Consider the following 14,298-nt stretch of genomic DNA (forward strand, 5'->3'; position numbering starts at 1 on the left):
AAAATATATATATATATATAATTTTATTTATTAAATCAATTAATTCTCTACTTTTTCCCCCCAAATGCTGAGAAACTGCTCACAATAAAAGATATAACAATAGGGTGAGATACAGTGACTATCTACTTTATGCTGGGTCCTTTATGTTACTGTTGATATATTGAGAAGGACAAAACATCACTAATGTAGTATGCCTGCCAAGAATGCATAACCCAAATTTAATCATGAGGAATAGCAGACAAAGACTCAGAATATAGAAATCAAAACAAACTATCAGGGCTTCCCTGGTGGCGCAGTGGTTGAGAGTCCGCCTGCCGATGCAGGGGACACAGGTTCGTGCCCCGGTCCAGGAAGATCCCACATGCCGCAGAGCGGCTGGGCCCGTGAGCCATGGCCACTGAGCCTGTGCGTCCGGAGCCTGTGCCCCGCATTGGGAGAGGCCACAACAGTGAGAGGCCCCCGTACTGAAAAAAAAAAGAAAAAAAAAAAAAAAAAAAAAAAAACAAACTATCAGCTTTCTTACTGACAAAGATAATTTGTGGAATGCAGAGGCCAAATGCTAATACTTCCTAAAACTTGGCTCCTGAATTAATCAGACTTAACACCAGTCCCTCTCCTCAGTACATGCAGAAACCATAGGCCTCTTAATTCAGGAAACAATGTGTACCCCATTAAGCTTGTCAAACGGTGGAAAGGAGACTAGAATACCCTGACTCTGGGGTAGGCAGATTGAAAAGAGAAAAGATCCCAGAAGCAGCTGACATACACATGTCCACACAGTACCCAGATAGCACAAATGGCAACTTTGGAGATAGAGATACCTTCTCTAGGTGGATCCAGACCCTACTGCACAGGGTTTAGAGTCCACAAAATCCTTGTTGGAATTAATCCTTCCTTCAGGTAAACCTAACTCTCTTCCAGGGCACAAGGCCTGAAAGTGCAGCTGAGTTTCAGTCCTCTACTCACCACTGGCACAGATGGGCAGCCCTGTGCAGGTGAGAGCACTGCATGCCTAATTCTTTCTCTGAATCCCACTGAAAGTTTGAGAAGGACAGAATGTAGGGAGGAAATTCCCTTCCATTTTCTAATATACGGTTGAAAATTCTATTTCAGTGGCCTATGTAGGGATTCCGGAAAGAAGAGAAAATGGTCCCCTCTATGTAAGGGATATTGATACATTAAAGATATCAGTTTATCTCCCATGATACAGTTTATTTTTTTCTTCTTATTCTGAACTGTCTAGTCATTTAGGTTTAGGCGTATCTGTTGTATGTAGATAACAATATTTAGATTTTGTAATTAGGGCCCAGCCCAGAAATTTTGTCTTATAACAGGAATATTTGCAGCATTCATATTAATTACTCTAAGTGATATGTCTGATATGACTACTATCATTTTGTATGCTTTCTATTTTTATTCACTTTGCTATTTCCCTTCTTTATAATTCTATCTTTTGCTGCATTGACTTTTATTAGCTTTTTCTTCTTTTCTAGTGATTTATTAGTCATACATCCTATTTATCCTATTGTCATCTTTACATAATAATTATTATAATAAATATATTTGAGCCCTTATTTCTAGATCATAATCAATATTGATTTCCATCTGTGAAATATGACAACCTCCCCTCTGCCTATCTCATAACCTTTAACTGAGCTTTTTAATGCAAATTATTCTATTTCTTCTTACCTTGGGTTCTTAGCATATCTCCTAAGAAATAATATTTTTATTTTTATTGTTTTATAAACTTAGTAACAACTCTAAAACTTACTGGCCTCTCTGCTTACTGATTTTCATTTTACATAATTCTTCCCTTTCTTGAGCTCTTAATTTTGATTCACTTCTCAGCCTACTAAACCAAAAGAATACTTGCTAATTCAGGATGTAATTGTTGGAACCCAGGGCAGGCATCCCCAAAATATGCCTTAATGCCATAATGATTATTTTGAATTAAAGTTACTTAAGAAATAGCCTCAAAAAGAGACATGCACCCCAATGTTCATTGCAGCATTATTTACAATAGCTGGGACAAGGAAACAACCTAAATGTCCATCAACAGAGGAATGGATAAAGAAGATGTGGTACATATATACAATGGAATATTACTCAGCCATAAAAAGGAACGAAATTGGGTCATTTGTAGAGACATGGATGGACCTAGAGTCTGTCATACAGAGTGAAGTAAGTCAGAAAGAGAAAAACAAGTATTGTGTATTAACACATACATGTGGAATCTGAAAAAATTGGTATAGATGATCTTATTTACAAAGCAGAACAGAGACATAGGTGTAGAGAACAAACATATGGATACCAAGGGGAAAAGGGGGGGTGGGATGAATTGGGAGATTGAGATTGATATATATACACTATTGATACTATGTATAAAATACATAACTAATGAGAAAATATTGTATAGCACAGGGAACTCTACTCAATGCTCTGTGGTGACCTAAATGGGAAGGAAATCCAAAAAGGATGGGATATATGTATACGTATAGCTGATTCACTTTGCTGTACAGTAGAAACTAACACAACATTGTAAGGCAACTATGCTCCAATAAATATTAAAAATAATAATAATAATCACCTTAACTTCCAAATAGAATACCTTCACATTTTTGAAAACTAGTTCATTTGTATATATAAACCAACATTGTCTACAGAAGATTTTGTTTGTGCTCCAAATATGCTAATGTCATTTCCAGTTGAAACTGTCACATACTAAAGGTTACACATTTCTTTCTTTTTAAATAAAAAGTCAGATCATCACTGAACACCTTAATTAAAAGAAAGAAAGAAAGAAAGAAAGAAAGAAAGAAAGAAAGAAAGAAAGAAGGAAAGAAAGAAAGGAGAAAGAAAGAAAGAAAGAAAGAAAGAAAGAAAAGAAAGAAAGAAAGAAAGAAAGAAAGAAAGAAAGAAAGAAAGAAAGAAAGAAAAAGAAAGAAAAAGAAAGAGCCAATACAGGAGGGACAATCTGATCCTCCCCTCTGTCTCCCTGACAGCAGGAAATAAATCTCTCATGTGAGAGGTGCCCTCCCTGTACCAGGAGGTAGAATGACATCCTTATCACCAGAGGTAGGGGATTCAGGGCAAAGAAGGCTCTATAAAATACCTGTTACCTCTTTACTAATTTACTATTCACACCCAAACACTGCTTAAATTTCTTACTAATTAAGTACCCAAATCTAAGTTTCTTTGCCCTGTTAATTTCTCTCAAATTTACTGTTTCTTTGTCAAAAAAAAATATATATATATATACATACATATAAAAGCTGCCTGCTTGGACACTTTTTAGGTCCCACTTCTATGAGACCTTTGTGCACACAATTTAATATTTGTTTCTTTTTCTTCTATTAATCTTTCTTCTGTCAATTTTAGTATTAGTCCAACAAGAATTCAAGAGGAGTAACTGGGAAAATTCCCTCCTTGCTGATAATATGTTATTGACTCTACTCACATTATTTTCTCAGCCTTCAATGCCCTCCATTTGTTGATAGCCAACTTCCTATTCTGTATTCTCAAGACACATCCATTGTGCATACTTCTGTTATGGAACTTATTTCATTCTGTGCATGCATTACTGGAATGTAAGCTCCTTAAGAGCAATTTCTTTCTCTGTCATCTCTACTTTCTTTCCAGTGTGTTGCAAAGAGCCTGGAAGGTACGAAATAGAGACTCAGTCACTGTTGAAAGAAGCAAATCATTACCTGAATTATTTAATATTTGATCACTGAGAACACTGCAGTACTTCTGCGTATTGTGCTGTAATGCTGAATTTGTAGACAGAAACATAAAGGAAAAAAGACTGAATGATATCACAGTTGGAGATACCAACCCCTTCAAGGAGCCATTCATCTGATAGTCAAAGCCACACTCTCCAAGTGAGGTATAATCAAGAAGAAGGCTGAGCACCAAACATGTGCTATGCCCACTCTTAAATGCGAGGAGAATGGAGTGAAGAGGAGGAGAAGTAGGCAGCAGGGTGAATCAACGCTGTGGAAACTTAAGTGGGAGAGAGTCAAAGATGGCAAAAGTGGTCAACAGTAACTAATAATGAAGAGATATAGAAAGGATGAAGGATGGCATCAGAAGCAAGGTCATTAGAAGTTGATGATCTTGTTTCCCACATTTTTTTACACGGTTGTCTTCTCTGTGCTCGTCAGTTGTGATTTAAAACTATGAATACTTAGATAAATAAAAGCTCTAACCAGTCTAGGTACTTGCTGAGATAAGTCAATTAGCATATTCGAAAATTCAGTTATAGTCACATGCATGGTAAAAGGATTTTTTAAATGAATCTGGCATTTCAATGCCTCTCTATCTCAATCCCCTAAAAGTTGCTTTAAAAGATTAAATAAATAAATTCAAATTTCTTATAGGGTAAAATTCTTATGTTTAAGAGTTAACAGTCTGGTCATCAAGGAAAAAAGAATACCAGATAAATATCAGGGGGGAGTTCTTCATCTATTTGTGTTTAACCACAGCCACTTCAGGAAAAGACTAATGGGGATTTAGAAAACCTCATGAAATAAACCACATTGTAGCCATATGTGGAAGCAAAATACATATATATATACATATATCACTCGAGTATATCCTAAATTGTAGAGGCACATGATGAAAGGGAGCCTACTCTTGGTGCAAAAACTGATTCTTTGGCAAATTTTCAAGGGCAAGAAGGTACTTATGACTTTCTACAGTGAGATATATTTAAACTTACTGTTTTATCACTGAGTAGCTTTTAAAGTTGTTATCAATTTTCTCTAAAATACTTTGTACTCAGAAGTTCTTCACTATCACAGATTACCCTAGATGTTTCTAAACGAAGACCTTTTTCAAGTGAGAAAACTCCAGATCTAGAAGGAAATATAATGTAGCTTACTGCCAAAACTACATGATTATTAGTTTATATATTTGTGGAAACAAACATGTATCAAGAACTTACTATATTAAAGTGTAGTGTACATCACTACTTCTCAAACCATCTTGGTAGAGGACCATTTTTTCCCCAATCCATCATGATTTTTCAAAAATGTAATAAGAATAAATTATTAAACAAAATAACATCAAAAAAGGAAGCCCAACTTTTTATTATTAAATTCCACAGAATAAAATTACATTCTCAAATTACCTTTATAATGTTCTAAATATTTACTCTCAATTCCTATTCTTATCTGTTTGCCACACCCCCTATCCTGTTCCTTAGGCAGGGCTGGGGGTATGGTGAGAATATGTTTAGTGCTTTAACCAACATAGGCATTTGTGTCTCAACTCAATGGAGGCTTTCATTCTTACAGTCAAAAGAAATTCAAAAATACTCCTCCCATTGGCATAACCAAGAGTACACACCAATTATGGAAGAAAACAAACACATAGAAAGAAAACGTGTAGAAAGAGTACACAATCAGGCTTCTTTTCTGCACTATAATCATCACAGGACAAGTGAAAAAACTTTCAGGCATTTCCAGGACTTATAAAAATTTTTGAGAGCTAAAATGTATTAACTGACTCCAAAAAATAAACACAGAAAGTAAAATTAACAAATGTTAAAAATCTTAAAAATATAGCATTGATGATTAAATTAATGATTATCAATTGATTATTAGTAATTTTAAAATTTAGTGTTCATAAAATATCATTATATTTGAAAACCCTTTTTAAGTTACATTTTATCACTTTCCAATATCAGCAAGAAATCGTAGCTAGTGGTATTTTAAGGGAGTTATTTGCAGCTAAGTTATTTAAAAAGAAAAAAAATCCTTTCAAAAATTTTATAGCCAAAAAAAGTTCATATGGGTTATGAAGACATCTTAATAAATCTGAAATGACATGGGACCTGAAAAATCTTTTTAAAAACCCTGTCCACAAAGTATAAACACATTGACTTTTTGTTAATGAATGAATGAATTTAGAAGGCACACTTTGGAAAGACTAGAGGAGAAGCAACAGGACACTTGCATTCTACAGGGCTTGTTGCAGAGAGCAACATTTATAAGCAGAGAATGGAGATAAGGCTAGAATACAAGATCAGACATCTGCAACATCCACGGTAGGAAACAGTTAAAACATGGCAGGAAAACAGAATCAGCAGACACCAAATAAGGCAAAGGAAAAAAAGGACTGTAGATTAAATCAGACCAGGCTGGAGATTATTTCCCTAACCACACTGAAGACAGTTCTTCCCACACATTCAGAGAGAGAAAATTGGGAGTTTATATCAACTTTCACAAATAATTTTCATTGTTGTTACCTTTACTTATTAAGGTACTACTAAGTATACATAATTTTTAAATTTCATATTGTGAATGTAAGTTTTTCAAACAAATCCTTTTTTACTTCTGTAACATACAAGGTTAATGGGCCTATCCAGGTATGGTTACCATCTTAGTTCATTTAGGCTGCTATAACAGAATACCATAGACTGGGCAGCTTATAAACAACAGAATTTTATTGCTTATAGTGCTGGAGACTCAAAGCCTGAGATCAGGGTGCCAGCATGGTCAGATGAGGGCCCACTTCCAGGTTGCAGACATACCGTTGTATCCTCACATGGTGGAAGGAGCAAGCCAGCTCTCCAAGGCCTCTTTTATAAGGGCACTAAACCCATTTATGAGGGCTGGGCCCTCATGACTTAATCAATTCCGAAAGGCCCCCATCTTCTAATACTATCATCTTGGGCATTAGGTTTTCAACATAGAAATTTGTGGTTGGGGGGGGCACAAACGTTCAATTCAGACTGCAGCAGTTATGAACAGACATATAGACTGCCTAGAAATATCCTGTGTCTTCGAGCATTTACATAGTGCTTTCTTTCTTTCTTTCTTTTATATGTCATTACTTTTACTTGAATTTGCTTTTTCCTTTTTTATTAAGATATGTATAGTAAAGAGTACAAATTTTAATTGCATAACTCAACATGAATATTCACCAACAGATCATAACATACAATAGCTGCACCACTTCAAATGGCTCCCTCCCAGTCAGTATACCCCCAAAGGTAATCACTATTCTGACTTCTATCACCATTGATTAACTTTTCCTTTATTGAGCTTAATATAAATGGAATCATACAGTAGGTACTTTTTTGTTCCTGGCTTCTTTTGCTCAACATTATGCCTATAATATTCATCTGTCTTGTCATTTAGTAGCTATACAGGTTTCCTCCACTACCAAAAGCAGAGTGTTCCTTGTGGTGGCTCAAACCCTAAGCAGCATCTGAACAGGGAGGGAAACAGCCATTATTGGCAATTGTACAGGTGGCCTATAAGAGGCAGAGAAGGTCTCTGATGGTGGCCAGACCACCACACTTCATGCCCCAACCCTTGCTGAATACCCACACCAGCCTCTCATGCTTCAGCTCTGCTCCCCACTGGGGCAGAGGACGCCAGTGCTGGAAGGGGTAAGAGCACACGCTTGGACCCAACCCTCAAGCTTCTGTTCCAGCAACTTGGAACCTGACCCCAGCCCTAACAGAGCAGTGATAGCCACTGAGCAGAGGGAAATCCCTACCTCACACCTGACTCCAGCCCTAGCCCCTCCTTCTCCAGCCCCACCTCTTATTGAGTGGATAGCTGCCAGCACATCATGAGGAAAGATGTGACTTGTGCTCACATCAAATCTAGCTTTCTCACCAAAGCCACCAGGACCACACAGATTGTACAGGGACACTCCAATGTAAGGACACTGTTTCAAGACAGCTATAGGTAACTGTTTTACCTAAGCAAAATGAGGAGACAGAAGAATTTGTCTCAACTGAGAGAGCATGAGAAAACCCCTGAACAACAACGAATGAAACAGAAATAAATAATTTACTAGATAAAGAATTCAAAGCATTAGTAATAAGAATGCTAACTAAATTAGGGCAAAGAATAGATGAACACGGTGAGAGTTTTAATAAGAAACTAGAAAATTTAAAAAGAAACAGTCATAGAGGGGGCAGAGTCAAGATGGCAGAGTAGGAAGATGTGGAGTTCACATCTCCTCACAACTAGGGCACCTATTAGGCACTGGTGGGGGTCCTCAGACACTTAAGGGGGTGGGAGGAATCCCCGCACAACCAGGTAGGATGTGGGAGGGAAGGAGGAAGGGAAGAAAAGTGGAGGCGGGGTGGGACTGGCGCCCCTTAATTGGGGCTGGGGAGGGAGAGGTTCCCACACTCAGAGGGGCCCACCAACAGTGCAGGGATCAGTGGGGATGGGGAGAGACTTTCAGGGAATTGGGGGATCAGAGGACAGCGCAGCCAGTGTCTCCCCCACCTACTCAGGCCCTAGCAACTCTGCTGGGGTCCTAGGTCTGAACCCGCCACCCCCTGGGGGTCCCTCATGGCAAGGGGACCAGCAAGGATGGAGAGGGACCTTCAGGGGATCAGGGGATCAGAGGGGAACATGTCCAGCATCTCCCTTGCCCACTGGGGCCCCGGCAAGCCTGATGGGACCCCGGGCCTGAAACCCCACCCCCCTGGGGCCCCCTCCAGCCAAGCAGGTCCTGGGCCTGAGCCCCACCCCAACAAAGACCTCTTCCAGCTGCGTGGGTCCCAGGCCCAAGCTCCACCTCTGCCAATCCTCCTCTGGCAGCCTGTGTGCTACCCCTGAGAGGGACTCCTCTGGCCATACGGGTCCAGGTGAGCCAAGCACGGCACCCTCCAAGGCCTCCTTCAGCTGCACCAGCCCCTGCAGGCACACTTGTGGAGTGCTGCACCCCAGCTGGCCTCCAGGAGCACATGTGCTCTGGGCCAGCTCCAGGAACAGACACTGGTGAGAGGAACAGACACAGAGATGGGGCTGACACAGCAGATCCAGAGACCTACCTAGAAGTCTTGGAGCTCTACTGGGGAGGCAGTGGTAGCCTGTAGCTCACCATGGATGCAAGGACACTGATAGAGGAGGAACAAGGGAATTTTCTTTTTTTAATTTTTATTTATTTTATTTTTTACTTTTTTTTGGCTGTCAGGGTTCCATTTTGTTTTGCTGTTGTTGTTTCATTTTTATTATTTCTAACATATTTTATATTTTTAAATTTAATTTTTTATTCTTTGTTATTGTTTTACTCTTTTCTTGTCTATTGCTATTTTGACTTTTATTTTTGTTTTTGTCACACCATGCAGCTTGCAGGGTCTTGGTTCCCAGGCCGGGGGTCAGGACTGAGCTCCTGTGGTGGGAGCACCAAGTCCAAGCCACTGAATTAACAGAGAACTTCAGCTCCCAGAGAATATTAATTGGTGTGAGGTCTCCCAGAGGTCCTCCTCTTGGCACCAACACCCAGCTCCACCCAACCACCTGAAAACTCCAGTGCTGGCTGTCTCAGACCAAACAACCAGCAAGACAGGAACACAGCCCAACCCATCAAATATAAAAGAGATGACAAAAAAATGTTATAGATGAAGGAACAAGGTAAAAACCTATAAGACAAAATTAATGAAGAGGAAATAGGCAAGCTACCTGAAAAAGAATACAGAATAATGACAGTAAAGATGATCCAAAATCTTGGAAATAGAATGGAGGCATGGGTCAAGAAAATACAAGATATGTTTAACAAGGACCTAGAAGAACTAAAGAACAAACAAACAGTGATGAACATCAAAATAACTGAAATGAAAAATACACTAGAAGGAATCAATAACAGAATAACTAAGACAGAAGAATCAATGAGTAAGCTGGAAGACAGAATGGTGGAAATAACTGCCAAGGAACAGAAAAAAGAAAATAGAATGAAAAGAAATGAGGACAGTCTCAGAGACTTCTGGGACAACATTAAGTGCACCAACATTCAAATTATAGGGGTTCCAGAAGAAGAAGAGAAAGAGAAAGGGTCTGAGAAAATATTTGAAGAGATTATACTTTAAAACTTCCCTAACATGGGAAAGGAAATAGCCATCCAAGTCCAGGAAGCACAAAGAGTCCCATAGAGCGTAAACCCAAGAAGAAACATAATGAGACACATATTAATCAAACTAACAAAAATTAAATTCAAAGAAAAAATATTAAAAGCAGCAAGGGAAAAGCAAACAATAATATACAAGGGAATTCCCATAAGGTTATCAGCTGATTTTTCAGCAGAAACTCTGCAGGCCAGAAGCAAGTGTCAGGATATATTCAAAGTAATGAAAGGGAAAAACCTACAACTAAGACTACTCCACCCAGAAAGGATCTCATTCACCTTCAATAGAGAAATCGAAAGCTTTACAGACAAGCAAAAGCTAAGAGAATTCAGCACCACCAAACCAGCTTTACAACAAATGCTAAAGGAACTTCTCTAGGGAGGAGACACAGGAGAAGAAGAAGAAAAAGACCTACAAAACAAACCCAAAACAATAAAGAAAATGGTAATAGGGACAAACATATCAATAAGTACCTTAAATGTAAATGGATTAAATGCTCCAACCAAAAGACACATCCTGGCTGAATGGATACAAAAACAAGACCTGTATATATGCTGTCTTCAAGAGCCCCACTTCAAATCCAGAGACACATACAAACTGAAAGGGAGGGGATGGAAGAAGGTATTCCATGCAAATGGCTAGCATAGCAATACTCATATCAGATAAATTAGACTTTAAAATAAAGACTGTTACAAGAGACAAGGAAGGATACCACATAATGATCAAGGGACTGATCCAAGAAAAAGATAACAATTATAAATATTTATGCACCTGACATAGGAGCACCTCAATACATAGGCAAATGCTAACAGCCATAAAAGGGAGGGAAAATTGACAGTAACACAATAATAGTGGGGGATATTAACACCACACTTACACCAATGGACAGATCATCCAGACAGAAAATAAATAAGGAAACACAAGCTATAAATGATACATTAGACCAGATAGACTTAATTGATATAATTATAAGACATTCCATCTGAAAGCAACAGAATATACTTTCTTCTCAAGTGTACACGGAACATTCTCCAGGATAGATCACATCTTGGGTCACAAATCAAGCATCGGTAAATTTAAGAAAATTGGAATCATATCAAGCATCTTTTCTGCCCACAATGCTATGAGACTAGAAATCAATTACAGGAAAAAATTAAAAAACACAAACACATGGAGGCTAAACAATATGCTACTAAATAACCAAGAGATCACTGAAGAAATCAAAGAGGATGTCAAAAAATACATAGAAGTAAATAACAAAAACACAACAACCCAAAACCTATGAGATGCAGCAAAAGCAATCCTAAGAAGGAAATTTATAGCAATGCAATCCTACAACAAGAAACAAGAAAAATCTCAAACAACCTAACCTTACACCTAAAGCAACTAGAGAATGAAGAACAAACAAAACCCAAGTAAGTAGAGGAAAAAAAAACTATAAAATCAGAGCAGAAATAAGTGAAATAGAAATGAAGAAAACAATAGGAAAAATCAATGAAACTAAAAGCTGGTTCTTTGCAAAGATAAACAAAATGATAAAACTTTAGCCAGACTCATCAAGGAAAAAAGGGAGAGGACTCAAATCAATAAAATTAGAAGAGGGCTTCCCTGGTGGCGCAGTGGTTGAGAGTCTGCCTGCTGATGCAGGGGACACGGGTTTGTGCCCCGGTCCGGGAAGATCCCACATGCCGCAGAGTGGCTGGGCCCGTGAGCCATGGCTGCTGAGCCTGTGTGTCCGGAGCCTGTGCTCCACAACGGGAGAGGCCACAACAGTGAGAGGCCCGCATACCGCAAAAAAAAAAAAAAAAAAATTAGAAGAGAAAAAGGAGACATTACAACTGACACTGCAGAAATACAAAGGATCATAAGAGACTAATACAAGCAACTATACACCAATAAAATGGACAACCTGGAAGAAATGGACGAATTCTTAGAAACGTTCAACCTTCAAGAATGAACCACGAAAAAAACTGTATAGAAAAAAAAAAACAATGAACCACGAAGAATTAGAAAATATAAATAGACCAACCACAAGTAATGAAATTGAAAGGGTAATTAAAAATCTTCCAACAAAGAAAAGTCCAGGACCAGATGGCTTCACAGGTGAATTCTATTAAACATTTAGAAAAGAGTTAATACCCATCCTCCTCAAACTCTTCCAAAAAACTACAGAGGAAGGAATACTCCCAAGCTCATTCTACAAGGCCAATATCACCCTGATACCAAAACCAGACAATGATATCATACAAAAGAAAATAACAGACCAATATTTCTGATGAACATAGACACAAAAATTCTCAACAAAATACTTGCAAAAGAATCCAAAAACACATTACAAGGATCATACACCATGATCAAGTGGGATTTATCCCCAGGATGCAAGAATTCTTCAATATATACAAATCAATCAATGTGATACACCTTATTAACAAATTAAAGAATAAAAACCATGTGATCATCTCAATAGATGCAGAAAAAGCTTTTGACAAAGTTCAACACCAGTGTATGACAAAAACTCTTCAAAAAGTGGGCATAGAGGGAACCTACCTCAACATAATAAAGGCCATATATGACACATCCACAGCGAACATCATTCTCAATGGTGAAAAACTGAAAGCATTTCCACTAAGATCAGGAACAAGACAAGGATGTCCACTCTCACCTCTATTATTCAACATAGTTTTGGAAGTCCTAGCCATGGCAATCAGAGAAGAAAAAGAAATATCAGGAATCCAAATTTGAAAAGAAGAAGCAAAACTTTCACTGCTTGTAGATAACATGATACTGTACACAGAAAATCCTAAAGATGCCATCATAAAACTACTAGAGCTAATCAATGAATTTGGTAAAGTTAGAGGATACAAAATTAGTGCACAGAAGTCTCTTGCATTCCTATACACTAACAACAAAAAATCAGAAAGAGAAATTGAAGAGACAATCCCATTTACCACTGCAACAAAAAGAATAAAATACCTAGGAATAAACCTACCTAAGGAGGTAAAAGACCTGTACCTGGAAAACTATAAGATACTGATGAAAGAAATCAAAGATGACACAAACAGATGGAGAGATATACCATGTTCTTGGATTGGAAGAATCAATATTGTGAAAATGACTATACTACCCAAAGCAATCTACAAATTCAATACAATCCCTATCAAAGTATCAACGGTATTTTTCACAGAACTAGAACAAACATCTAAAAATTTGTATGGAGACACAAAAGACCCTGAATAGCCAAAGCAATCTTGCAAAAAAAAAAAAAAAAAAAAAAACAGAGCTGGAGAAATCAGACTTCCTGACTTCAGACTATACTACAAAGCAACAGTAATCAAGACAGTATGGTTCTAGCACAAAAACAGAAATATAGATTGATCGAACAGGATAGAAAGCCCAGAAATAAACCCATACACCTATGGTCACCTAATCTATGACAAAGGAGGTAAGGATATACAACAGAGAAAAGACAGTCTTTTCAATAAGTGGCACTAGGAAGATTGGACAGCTAAATGTAAAAGAATGAAATTAGAACACTCCCTAACACTATAGACAAAAATAAACTCAAAATGGATTAAAGACCTGAATGTAAGACCAGACACTATAAAGCTCTTAGAGGAAAACATAGGAAGAACACACATTGATGTAAATCGCAACAAGATCTTTTTTGACCCACCTCCTAGAGTAATGGAATTAAAATTAAAATTAACAAATGGGACCTAATAAAACTTAAAAGATTTTACACAGCAAAGGAAACCATAAGCAAGATGAAAAGACAACACTCAGAATGGGAGAAAATATTTGCAAACAAATAAATGGACAAAGGATTAATCTCCAAAATATACAAACAGCTCATGCAGCTCAATATCAAAAAAAACAAAATGGGTGGAATCAAAAATGGGCAGAAGACCTAAATAGACATTTCTTCAAAGAAGACATACAGGTGGCCATTAGGCACATGAAAATATGCTCAACATCACTAATTATTAGAGAAAAGCAAATCAAAACTACAATGAGGTATCACCTCACACCAGTCAGAATGGCCATCATCAAAAAATATACACAAAATAAATGCTGGAGAGGGTGTGGAAAAAAGGGAACCCTCTTGAACTGTTGGTGGGAATGTAAATTGATACAGCCACTATGGAGAACAGTATGGACATTCCTTAAAAAAGTAAAAATAGAACTACCATATGACCCAACAATCCAATTGCTGGGCATATACCCTGAGAAAAACATAATTCAAAACGAGACCTGCACCCAAATGTTCATTGCAGTACTATTTACAATAGCTAGGGCATGGAAGCAACCTAAAGCCCACCAACAGATGAATAGATAAAGAAGATGTGGTACATATATACAATGGAATATTACTCAGCCATAAAAAAGAAATAAATTGGGTCATTTATAGAGATATGGATGGA

Source organism: Neophocaena asiaeorientalis, unplaced genomic scaffold (genome assembly GCF_003031525.2).
Source record: "Neophocaena asiaeorientalis asiaeorientalis breed wild unplaced genomic scaffold, Neophocaena_asiaeorientalis_V1.1 scaffold305, whole genome shotgun sequence".
NCBI classification, from domain to species: domain Eukaryota; kingdom Metazoa; phylum Chordata; class Mammalia; order Artiodactyla; family Phocoenidae; genus Neophocaena; species Neophocaena asiaeorientalis.